Genomic DNA, 13,193 nt, shown 5'->3' with positions numbered 1-13,193 from the left:
AAACCCCAATACGAAAATACAATAACATAAACCCATGTCACACCCTGGCCTGACCAAATATATAACGAAAACACAAAATACAATGACCACGGCGTGACACTTACTTCTTTTCACTCTGTCATTTGTGCTAGTATTGTGGAGTAACTACAATGTTGTTGATCCATCCTCTATTTTCTTTTATCACAGCCATTAAACTCTGTAACTTGGGGCTCCCGTGTTGCCCAGCATCGTCCGAGTTAGGGTTTGGCCGGTGTAGGCCGTTATTGTGAATAAGAATTTGTTCTTAACTGACTTGCCTAGTTAAATAAAGGTTCAATAAAAAATATCCTAAAAGTAACTGTTTTAAAGTCACCATTGGTCTCATGGTGAAATCCCTGAGCGGTTTCCTTCCTCTCCAGCAACTGAGTTAGGAAGGATGGCTGTATCTTTTTGTACGTCATGTTGCTGCTACCTTTTCTTATGACTGAAAAGAGCTTCTGGCCATCAGAACAGCGGTTACTGAACTCAAACTGGACAAAGCTTTTTTCTTTAATGAGCGACCCGAAGGATATACTGCTTTGTCGAGACAAGGCCTAAAATGAGTAGGCAAATAACCACTATCCTCTGTATTATTGGCCAACGTGCAATTATTGGAAAATAAACTAGACGATCTACGATTAAGACTATCCTACCAACAGGACATTAAAAACTGTAATATCTTATGTTTCACAGAGACTTGGCTGAACGACGACACAGATAATATAGAGCTGGCTGGCTTCTCTGTGTTTCGGCAGGACAGAACAGCTACGTCTGGTAAGACGAGGGGCGGGGATGTGTGCCTATTTGCCAACAACTGCTGGTGCGCGATGTCTAATATTAAAGAAGTCTCAAGGTATTGCTCGCCTGAGGTAGAATATCTCATGATAAGCTGTAGACCACACTATCTACCAACAGAGTTCTCATCTATATTATTCGTAGCCGTCCACAAACCGATACTGGCACTAAGACCACACTCAACGAGCTGTATAAGGCCAGAAGCAAACAAGAAAATGCTCATCCAGAAGCGGCACTCCTTGTGGCCAGGAACTTTAATGTAGGCTAACTTAAATCTTAAATCTACCAGCATGTCACATGCGCAACCAGAGGGAATAAAAACTCCAGACCACCTTTATTCCACACACAAAGCAGCATACAAAGCTCTCCCTTGCCCCCCATTTGGCAAATATGAACATAATTCTGTCCTCCTGATTCAACCTTTCAAGCAAAAATTAATGTAGGAAGTACCAGTCACTCACTCAATACGGAAGTGGTCAGATAACGCGGATGCTATGATAGAGTTTCCGCTTTCAAGGAGCGGGACACTCATCCAAACGCTTATAAGAAATCCCGCTACGCCCTCAGATGAACCATCAAACAGGCAAAGCGTCAATACAGGACACAGATTTAATCCTACTACACAGGCTCTGATGCTCGTCGGATGTGGTAGGGTTTGAAAGCTATTACGGACTACAAGAGGAAACCCAGCCACGAGCTGCCCAGTGACGAGAGCCTACCAGACGAGCAAAATGCCTTTTATGCTCGCTTTGAGGCAAGCAACATTGAAACATGCTTGAGAGCATCAGCTGTTCCGGACGACTGTGTGATCACGCTCTCCATAGCCGATGTGAGAAAGACCTTTAAACAGGTCAATATTCACAAAGCCACGGGGCCAGGCAGATTACCAGGACGTGTACACAAGGCTTGTGCGTACCAACTGGCAAGTGTCTTCCCTGACATTTTCAACCTCTCCCTGGCCGAGTCTGTAATACCTACATGTTTCAAACAGACCACCATAGTCCCTGTGCCCAAGAAAGCGAAGGTAACCTGCCTAAATAAATACCGCCCCGTAGCACTCATGTCGGTAGCCATGAAGTGATTTGAAAGGCTGGTCATGGCTCACATCAACAGCATTCTCCCGGATACTCTAGACCCACACCACTTTGCATACCACCCTAACAGATCCACAGATGATGCAAACTCAATCGCACTCTACACTTCCCTTTCCCACCTGGACAAAAGGAACACCTATGTGAGAATCCTGATCATTGACTACAGCTCAGCATTCAACACCATAGTGCCCACAAAGCTCATCAGTGCAAATATGCAAATCCAAGATGGTTGCCAATCAGCCTGTCCGTTTGCATGTGTGATCCTGGAGATCAGAGTTGTAAGAGTTTTTATGTTTTAATGACCTTTATCCTGTTTACAGAAGCAAATACTTTTTATGTGAAGGTGGAAGCTGTATATAACAACAATTATTGTATGAAATTTACTTGTACAAAGATTTCGGATTGAGAAGGCCTTTATTTTTTTCCTGCACCTTTCTGGAGTTGGAGCTCGCTGTGTCAGGAGCGTCTGTCTGCGCGCAAGGCCTGCTATGCAAGCTCAGGGGCACACTGAAGACTAGGAGGAGAAGCGGTTATCGATTGGAAAACCTGATGCAGGTGGGGGTGGCAAAATCTACCTTGTTCTACACAACGTCTACTGGTCGTTGCTCATCTGTGCTGAAATACCTGTAAAAAACGTCATTATGTATCTGTTACTGTGCCTCTTCATTATGTATCTGTTACTGTGCCTCTTCATTATGTATTTGTTACTGTGCCTCTTCATTATGTATCTGTTACTGTGCCTCTTCATTATGTATCTGTTACTGTCCCTCTTCATTATGTATCTGTTACTGTGCCTCTTCATTATGTATCTGTTACTGTACCTCTTCATTATGTATCTGTTACTGTGCCTCTTCATTATGTATCTGTTACTGTGCCTCTTCATTATGTATCTGTTACTGTGCCTCTTCATTATGTATCTGTTACTGTACCTCTTCATTATGTATCTGTTACTGTGCCTCTTCATTATGTATCTGTTACTGTGCCTCTTCATTATGTATCTGTTACTGTACCTCTTCATTATGTATCTGTTACTGTGCCTCTTCATTATGTATCTGTTACTGTGCCTGCCTCTTTAGTCAACGCCATCCTTGTTTAAATAGGCTGAATGATCAATGGGTGAGTGAATTATCTTCGCCTTATGCCCTACAATTTGCAAACACTCTGACGAGACCATCATGTTAATACCACACAACCACACGGCCACACGGACTATTTACTTTGACCCCCCCTCCCTCACTGTTTATTATCTATGCATAGTTACTTTACTTATTTAATTAACTCTATTTCTTGAACTGCATTGTTGGTTAAGGGTTTGTAAGCAATCATTTCATGGTAAGGTCTACTACACCTGTTGTTGTATTTGGTGCATGTGACAAATACAATTTATTTCGATTTGACTGGTTGTATTGACACACCATCTAAAGTGTAATTGAATATTTTCACCATGCTCAAAAGGGTGTTTAATCTCTGCTTTTTTTTAGTTTTTACCTATCTACTGTATGGTGCCCTTTGTGAGGTATTGGCAAACCTCCCTGTTCTTTGTCGTTGAATCGGCAATTGCTTGGCCTTTGACCACAAGGCACTACTAAGGTTAGTGCGTATGGCCCAGTACATCACTGGGGCTAAGCTGCCTGCCATCCAGGACCTCTACACCAGGCGGTGTCAAAGGAAGGCCCTAAAAATTATCAAAGTCCCCAGCCACCCCAGTCATAGACTGTTCTCTCTACTACCACATGGCAAGCAGTACCGGGGTGCCAAGTATAGGACAAAAAGGCTTCTCAACAGTTTTTACCTCCAAGCCATAAGACTCCTGAACAGGTAATCAAATGGCTACCCGGACTATTTTCATTGTGTGCCTCCCCCCAACCCCCCTTTTTATTCTGCTGCTACTTTGTGTTTATCATATATGCATAGTCCCTTTAACTATACATTTATGTACATACTATCTCAATTGGGCCAATCAACCAGTGCTCCCGCACATTGGCTAACCAGGCTATCTGCAATGTCTCCCACCCACCACCCGCTAACCCCTCTTTTACGCTACTGCTACTCTCTGTTCATGTACTATATGTACATGCTACCTCAATCAGCCTGACTAACCGGTGTCTGTATGTAGCCTCGCTACTGTATATAGCCTGTCTGTTTACTGTTGTTTTATTTCTCTACCTACCTATTGTTCACCTAATACCTTTTTTTGCACTATTGTTTAGAGCCTGTAAGTAAGCATTTCACTGTAAGGTCTACACTACACCTGTTGTATTTGGCGCACGTGACAAATACAATTTGATTTGATTTGAATCTGTGTTTGACATTCATTGCTCAGCTGAGTGACCATACAGATAATTGTATGGGTACAGAGACGAGGTAGTCATTCAAAAAATCACATTAAACACTATTATTGCACACTGAGTCTTTTGTATTTTGTATTTTATTAGGATCCCTATGAGCTGTTGCAAAAGCAGCACCTACTCTTCCTGGGGTCCACACAAAACATGAAACATGACATAATACAGAAGAACATTAATAGACAAAAACAGCTCAAGGACAGAACTACATCTATTTTTTAAAAAGGTACACGTAACCTACATATCAATACATACACACAAGCTGTCTAGGTCAAACAGGGGAGAGGCTTTGTGCTGTGAGGTGTTGCTTTATCTGTTTTTTGAAACCAGTAAATGCTGCTCATCAAGTGCAGTGTCTGGATGCTCCTTATTAATCACATCAGATCCACATAAGAGTCACAACAAAATATTTTGTGTGATCTCTTATACACTATTTTAGGCCCAGCTTTCCTGGAAATAGACATTATATTGTGATCCCTGCATCCGATGGTTACGGATGGTTATGGATACAGCTTTAGAACAACGTTCTACAGTATTAGTAAACATTTTCTATGGGATTGAGGTCAGTGCTTTGTGATACCCACTCCAATACATTGACTTTATTGTCCTTAGGCCATTTTGCCACAACTTTGGAAGTATGCTTGGGGCCAATGTCCATTTGGAAGACCCATTTGCAAACAACTTCACTTATGTCTTGAGATGTTGCTTCAATATATCCACATCATTTTCCTCCCTCATGATGCCATCTATTTGTGAAGTGCACCAGTCCTTCCTGCAGCAAAGCATCCCCACAACATGATGCTGCCACCCCCGTGCTTCATGGTTGGGATGTTGTTCTTCGGCTTGCAAGCCTCCCCCTTTCTCCTCCAAACATAATGATGGTCATTATGGCCAAACAGTTCTATTTTTGTTTCATCAGACCAGAGGACATTTATCCAAAAAGTACGATCTTTGTCCCCATGTGCAGTTGCAAACCGTAGTCTGCCTTTTTAATGGCAGTTTTGAAAAAGTGGCTTCTTCCTTGCTGAGCGGCTTTCAGGTTATGTCAATATAGGACTCGTTTTACTGTGGATATAGACACTTTTGTACCTGTTTTCTCCAGCATCTTCACAAGGTCCTTTGCTGTTGTTCTGGGACTGATTTGTACTTTTCACACCAAAGTACGTTCATCTCTAGGAGACCAATCGCGTCTCATTCCTGACCGGTATGACGGCTGCGTGGTCCCATGGTGTTTATACTTGCGTACTATTATTTGTACAGATGAACGTGGTACCTTCAGGCATTTGGAAATTGCCCCCAAAGATGAACCAGACTTGTGGAGGTCTATAATTTTTCATCTGAGGTCTTGGCTGATTTATTTTGATTTTCCCATGATGTCAAGTAAAAGAGGCACTGAGTTTGAAGGTAGGCCTTGAAATACATCCACAGGGACACCTCCAATTGACTAAAATGAAGGCCATTAGCCCATCAGAAGATTTTAAAGCCATGACATCCTTTTCTGGAATTTTCCAAGCTGTTTAACCTCTCTAGGCTAGGGGGGCGGTATTTTCATGTCCGGATGAAAAGCGTGCCCAAAGTAAACTGCCTGCTACTCAGGCCCAGAAGCTAGGATATGCATATTATTAGTAGATTTGGATAGACAACACTCGGAAGTATCTAAAACTGTTTGAATGATGTCTGTGAGTATAACATAACTTTTTTGGCAGGTGACACCCCGAGGACAAACCATCCAGGAAAATGATTTTTTGAGGTGACAGTGCTTTCAATTGGATTTCTATGTGGATCTAGATTTCTACGGCACTTGCTTGCAGTTCCTATCGCTTCCACTGGATTTCAACAGTCCTTAGAAATTGGTTGATGCTTTTCCTTTGTTTAATGAAGAAGTAGGGCTGGTCAGAACGAGGGTCAAGTCTAGTGTACAGTTGTGGCCTGACCTGAAAGCTCACTCCACTTTGTTTTTATCCACTATTGAATGCAGTTTATAACATCTTAAATTCTATTGATTATTTACATTAACCTCTTTAGGGTATGTGGGACGCTAGCGTCCCATCTGGCCAACATCCAGTTAGGTTGCAGAGTTCACCAAATTCAATTACAGAAATGCTCATTATAAAAATTCAGAAAACAAAACATATTGTACATAGGTTTAAAGATAAACTTCTTGTTAAACCAACCACAGTGTCATATTTATATAATGCTTTTCGGCAAAAGCATACCTAGCCCAGAACATACCTAGCCCAGAACATAGCCCAGTTGACAAATTATTACAAACAGTAACCAGCCAAGCAGAAGCGTTACAAAACTCAGAAATAGAGATACAATTAATCCCTTACCTTTGATGATCTTCATATGGTGGCAATCAGAAGACATTAATTTACTCAATAAATGCTCCTTTTGTTCGATGAAGTCTCTTTATATCCAAAAACCTCCGTTTTGTTAGCGTGTTTTCTTCAGTAATCCACAGGCTCAAACTCCGTGAAAACAATCAGATAAAAAATCCAAATTGTATCCGTAAATTTCATAGAAACATGTCAAACGATGTTTATACTCAATCCTCAGGTGTTTTCTTTAGCCTAAATTATCTATAATATTTAAACCGGACAATAACGTTGTTAATATTAAAGGTAAACAAGAAATGCACATGCGCCATTAAAAAACTCTGCGTCACGTTAGGGTACACTCGTTCAGACTGGTCTTACTCCCTCATTTATAAGAATACGATTTCTAAAGACTGTTGACATCTAGTGGAAGGCATGGGAACTGCAAATGGAGTCATAAATCAATGGATACTGTAATGGCATTGAATAGAAAACTACAAAACCAAAAAAAAAACCTACTTCTGGTTTTCGCCTGCTAAATCAGTTCTGTTATACTCACAGACACTATTTTAACAGTTTTGGAAACTTTAGAGTGTTTTCTATCCCAATCTACCAGTGCATAGCATATCTTCTGGGCCCGAATAGCAGGGCGTTTAATTTGGGCATGCTTTTCATCCAAAATTCCGAATGCTGCCCCCTACCCTAGGGAGGTTAAAAAATACCTAAAGCTGTATTAGGAAAGTTGTTTGAAATGTTTGGACAAAGACTACAGGTAACTTATTAGATATGTTGTAGTAATGTTTGGAGTTGGAACCAGTGTTTTACTGGATCAAATGCGCAAAATAAATTGACATTTTGGAGATATAACGACGGAATTAATCGAACAAAAGGACCATTTGTGATGTTTATGGGACATATTGGAGTGCCAATAGAATAAGCTCTTCAAAGGTAAGGCATGAATTATATAGTTATTTCTGAGTTTTGTGTCGCTCCTGGCGGGATGAAATATGATTGTCTGTGTATGTTTGATGGGGTGCTGTCCTCAGATAATAGAATGGTTTGCTTTCACCGTGAAGCCTTTTTGAAATCTGACACGGTGGATGGATTAACAAGAAGTTAAGTTTTAATTTGGTGTACTGCACTTGTGATTGTATGAAAGTTAAATATTTCTAATAATTTAATATGAATTTGGCGCTCTGCCATTTCACCGGATGTTGTCAAATCGATCCCGTTAACGGGATTTTATCCCTAAGAGGTTTTAACAAGAAATTTGTGGAGTGGTTGAAAAACAAGTTTTAATGTTTCCAACCTAAGTGTATGCAAACTTCAGACTTCAACTGGATCTGTTTAGTTAATGACAGTTGCTCAAATCAAATTAGATTTGTCACATGCTTCCTAAACAACAGGTGTAGACTGACAGTGAAATGCTTACGGCCCTTCCCAACAATGCAGAGAAAACAGTTGCATGTGTGTATGTGTGCGTGTGTGTGAGAGAGAGTTGGTGGCATTATTGTTCTATATTAATACATTGGAAAGTTTTATTGATGTGAGTTGGTGCCTGTTTGATGACATCTGGTTGACATCAGATTTAATTCATTCATTATTTAAATTAAATCCATTGAAGGGGCAATCTGGGATTGGTACATCCATTTCTGGACTTTTTAATTATTAATATACAGCCATTGATTCTTGAATAATGTAACTTAGAAATGCCTCATGAGCAATGGTCTTACCCAACCAGAACCCAAAATATAAGATTACTGCATTCTCCATGGTCCAGACTTACTATCTGATAATCATGACTTAAAATCTCATAATAATGAGTGGGGGGATCTTAAGTTACATTTTGTCTTAAGTATCCTGCCATGACAGGATCATTTGACTAGAAAATGTCTGATTCAAAATTATTTTATTTTTCGTTGAGTAGCTCCTACCTAATTCCCCGACCAACCCACTGGGTGACTCAGGTCTTCTTCCACTGCTAGACATCTCATCATACCCAAATCCAAAGTTCACCGTTTTGGCAACAGGGCATTTTCCAGGGCAGCAACCAGACTATGGAACCCCCAGCAACCAATGGTTATGTAATTGGTTTCAACTTACAATATGAACTTTGACTATTGCATACTTTGCTGTCACACCTTGCTTGAAAATACATTTTTTATTCTGGTGTGGAGTAGGGTGAATAATGGATGTACATCAATCACATTTTTCAACGTGAGATCATCAAAGTAAGGCCATGACCACTTCAAGGTCATAGGCTTTCATAATACAAATCTATAGAATATATGGATAATATCCATTCGTAACAACAACAAACGTTTTAAGTGTTTGCTCCAAAGTATGGTCTTGTTGTGTTTTGGATGTATTGTTTTAATGGTTAATATTGTTATTCTTACAAATATATCGGCCTAAAATGTATATAACATAGGTATATTTTTTCTAAATAAATCATCTTAAAGATAACCATGGAGTTTTGGGTCATTGTATGGATTATTATTATTATCATCATCATTCTTTTTATTATTATAATTGCTAGAATTATTAACAATAAAAAGGTACAAAAATGAACCCATACCTCCAAAAAAGGTTCCTTGAAGAACTCAACATTTCAAAAATGTTCCCCCACAGTGGCAACTCGAAAACCAATAGCGCAGCATCGTGTCCTCAGTCAGGATATTTTCTTAGGACAGGCTAAGGCTTTATGCACGTGTGTGTTTGCATCACTATAGATTATATATAATGATATGATTACAGTAAGTTTTATTCCTATTACCTTTCTCAAACCCATGCACTTTAAAATAAGCCTAAATAATATTTCATCCAAAAAGTAATGTGTATGTGAGTGAATATGCTGCATGGATGTAGGCTATTTAGTATAGTGTATATGTAGCCTGTGTATGGCTATTGCGTGTAGGCTATTCATTAGAATAAATAAAATAAACAAAACATTTGTAAAAATATATAAGATCTTCATATTTTTGTGACAATGGAATGAACCGATTTAATCTTCGATATTAACATTTAAAATGTTCTATCTGATTTCACCCAGGCATCCTAAATATAATATCTTACGCTGTTACTTGCTTTAAAAACATCTGCTAACAATTCTTCAAAATTGAATGATAAGATTCCCTAAAGGAACTACGCGCGTAATGATGAATACGGGTTAAGAAAATGACAGGTGAAAGGAGTTTGATCAACCCATGCATAGACACTTAGGCTATACTCCGCATATTGAAGTCTCAAAGTTGTTTAAATTCGCCAAGTACTAAGCGAGAGTGTGATTGGATTCACCATTCATCTCCTCACCTTTCAGGGATGAGAGTGTCCCCACAGTGACAGCAAAAAATTCTCGCGGTAAAGAAAGGGGTTTTCAGTTCGCTTGTCGCCGACGCAGCGGGGGACAATATTGCTCACAGGCCAGCGTCATCCAAGTAGTATTTGCGTGACATCGTCTCCTCGAATGCTCAGAAACGCTCATAATTTGCTACAGTCACCCTCAAGCAAATCCAGGAGAGGTATCGCAGGACTGTTTCAGTGCAATGGACATGCCATGCGGAGACAAATGGTAATAGTCATTTATGCAACATTTGTCCATCTAAGAATAGTGAAATGTCAGAATATGTAGCATAGTAAAATGATCTACTACTTTTTAAAGGAGATTTACAACACATTTTATTTCCAGTTTATTTTAAAGGCGAAGAGCATACTTTTCGTTTTTTGGGGAATCGAAGCATTATGTTATTTAAATAAAATAACTATCCTAATGAATTGGCCTACTATAAATTATTATTATTATTATTCGTATTATTATTATCTTTCTTTATAATCTTTACATTAGGTTGGTAATAATAGAAACTATTAGGACATCAGGAAGATACTTATCCCAAAGTACTTGTTAATAATAATAATGATAAGGGTAATCAACAAGGATAATCATATGATATCGCATTCTGTCGAGTCTCCATTAATTCAAACTACCATATTATGCTATTATAATATATCTTCACATGCACTCCCTCGCTCTCACACACACACACACACACACACACACACACACACACACACACACACACACACACACACACACACACACACACACACACACACACACACACACACACACACACACACACACACACACACACACACCTTACTGTTTGTTGGTCGTACATGATCGATCCTACAAGCAGCACATGACCTCTAGATGACATGAAAAGACAAATAATTTTAGGATGAGAACTGCCAAATCTGTCGCCCCCGCCCTTAATGTCTTGCTCCCTGTCCCCTGTAAGTGTTAGATAAAACCGCTTAGCTCGTTGGATTTACAACATTCCATCCTTCAATCAACGACATCTCAATTACCCGATGTATTGGTGTGAAATTGAATTATTGCCCGTTATTTCTCTCACGCCATTAAACAAAAAGCCTACTAATAAAATCATTTGCAAATCATTGGCCCGGTTAATATGATATAGGACATGCAACTTAATGATTTAACCAACGAGAATCATGAAATGTGATTTTGATCGTTCCCCATCCTTCTTAACACGCTTGCTGCAGTGCGCTTGTTGATTGTGAACTAGCTAAATATATTCAATGTTAAGAAGCGCATAGCAAGCAATATTTGCAGCAAAAATCCTTTAGAGACACTGGATAAAAAACGAGTTGAAGATGCTAATGATTATGAAAATGAGGTCATCAGAATGCTGTCACCCAAAATTCCCTATAATCCAAAAACAAATTGCTTAATTGATAAACACTTCACCTCCTAATATTTCAATGACGGGATCAAGGTAGTCCAGGTATAGTAGTAGTAGTAATAATAATACTGCAGTATAGCATTATGATAGAGAGAGAGAGAAATGTAATGTCTTTATTGTTTTGAAACCTCTGTATGTGTAATGTTCACTGTTAATTTTGATTGTTTATTTCACTTTTGTATATTATCTACCTCACTTGCTTTGGCAATGTTAACAAGTTTCCCATGCCAATAATGCCCCTTGAATTGAGAGAGAGAATTGAATAATGCCCCTTGAAGAGAGAGAGAGAGAGAGAGAGAGAGAGAGAGATGGCAGTATGCATTATATACATGTATAAAGGCTTGTGCTATGTCATGACTATGTTCTCTACTACTATCATTCGTGTTCTGTAATCGATTACAACAATTAGACACATATTTTCCAAAACGTTAATGGAATTTGCAGTGTTATTAATTTGTTGTCATGAACTAAAATTTCACCTACTTTTTCCATTTTGACAAAACTTTGCAATTGACATTCATATGGAGAATTTCATGACATGCACTTTCTTGTCAGGAGACAAGACTAACTAAATCCCGTTTTTCAAGGTTTCATGTTACAAAATCAATCCTTTTATATGAATCCTATATTCATATATTTCTTGGCATTGTTTGTCACGAGATAGAAAGGAACAATTTAACTGAGGAAATTCATGTAGAAGTGCTGTTTTTGACACTCAGACCTGTTTAATAGATCCTCAACTGACACAATGCACTGAAATGCACTGAAAACAGTTTAAACTATTCAACTTCACTATTTACTAAAAACAATAGCTACACAATACAATGTATGATCTACAAATCATCTGTATGTAAATGTTGTCATCCTACTGTACATACTAGACCTATCATGTATGGTAATACCACATAATAATAGAAAAATGCCACATTGTGTTTCAATCTCTATGAAGTCTAGAATTACAGGCATTTCACAAACAAAAGTATAACATTATGCTATTAATAGGCCTAATGTCTTTCTGAAAATGTTGCCTCTGCTATTACATTTTAGCCATTTAGCAGATGCTGGTATTCAGAGTGATTTACAGGAGCAATTCAGGTTAAGTGCCTTGCTAATGGGCACACTGACATATTTTTCACCTAGTTAGCTCAAGGATTTGAACCAGCAACCTTTTGGTTACTGGCCCAAAGCTCTTAACCTTTAGGCTAGCTGCCATGCCACTAGCTCCCTGCTATCTCCCTTTCAACCCAGAAACTAAAGCAATTCCCCAAATGAAAGGTGCAAATACATATCCAAACGAGGATGATAATCTAGACAAGTTTGTATGAATTGCTGAATTATCAGTGTTCAAGTCAAAAAACAACAACAACTTTGATCTAAGCAGTAATTATGGAGTCACATTGTTTCCAATGATTTAGATATAAAGAAAAACTCTGGTGTCGTTTTTGTGCCACATTGTGACATCAGCGTTCTAATCCTGTCTTGACATTCTAGTGCCACACTGTAGATCTTCATCAGACTCCCCTTTGACAAACCCAAACCCACATTTTGGTTTGTTCCATCCTTCCTTAGATCTGAGGAAAAGGAGATAGACTGGAGAAAATCAAAACTCCAAAGCGTCTGTAAATGAGGGGTTGTCGGCTATGGAAGGAAACACTCTCCTGTCCCCCAGATCACAAAGTAACAGACTTGGCTCCAACATAATCTCACAAGACTCAACAGTCTGCAGCCCACGTTTATCCACAGGGGGTTGAGCTACCCAACTCCAGCCTCATCGTCAACCCCTGTCTCAACCCCCCCTTTTTCCTGAAAACAGAACTCTCCCTCACAGTGACCCTGTGCTGACTCCAGCTTCCTAAT

The sequence above is a fragment of the Oncorhynchus keta genome, chromosome 21, assembly GCF_023373465.1.
Source record: "Oncorhynchus keta strain PuntledgeMale-10-30-2019 chromosome 21, Oket_V2, whole genome shotgun sequence".
Classification (NCBI taxonomy): Eukaryota; Metazoa; Chordata; class Actinopteri; order Salmoniformes; family Salmonidae; genus Oncorhynchus; species Oncorhynchus keta.
Note: the sequence above shows the minus strand (reverse complement) of the source record.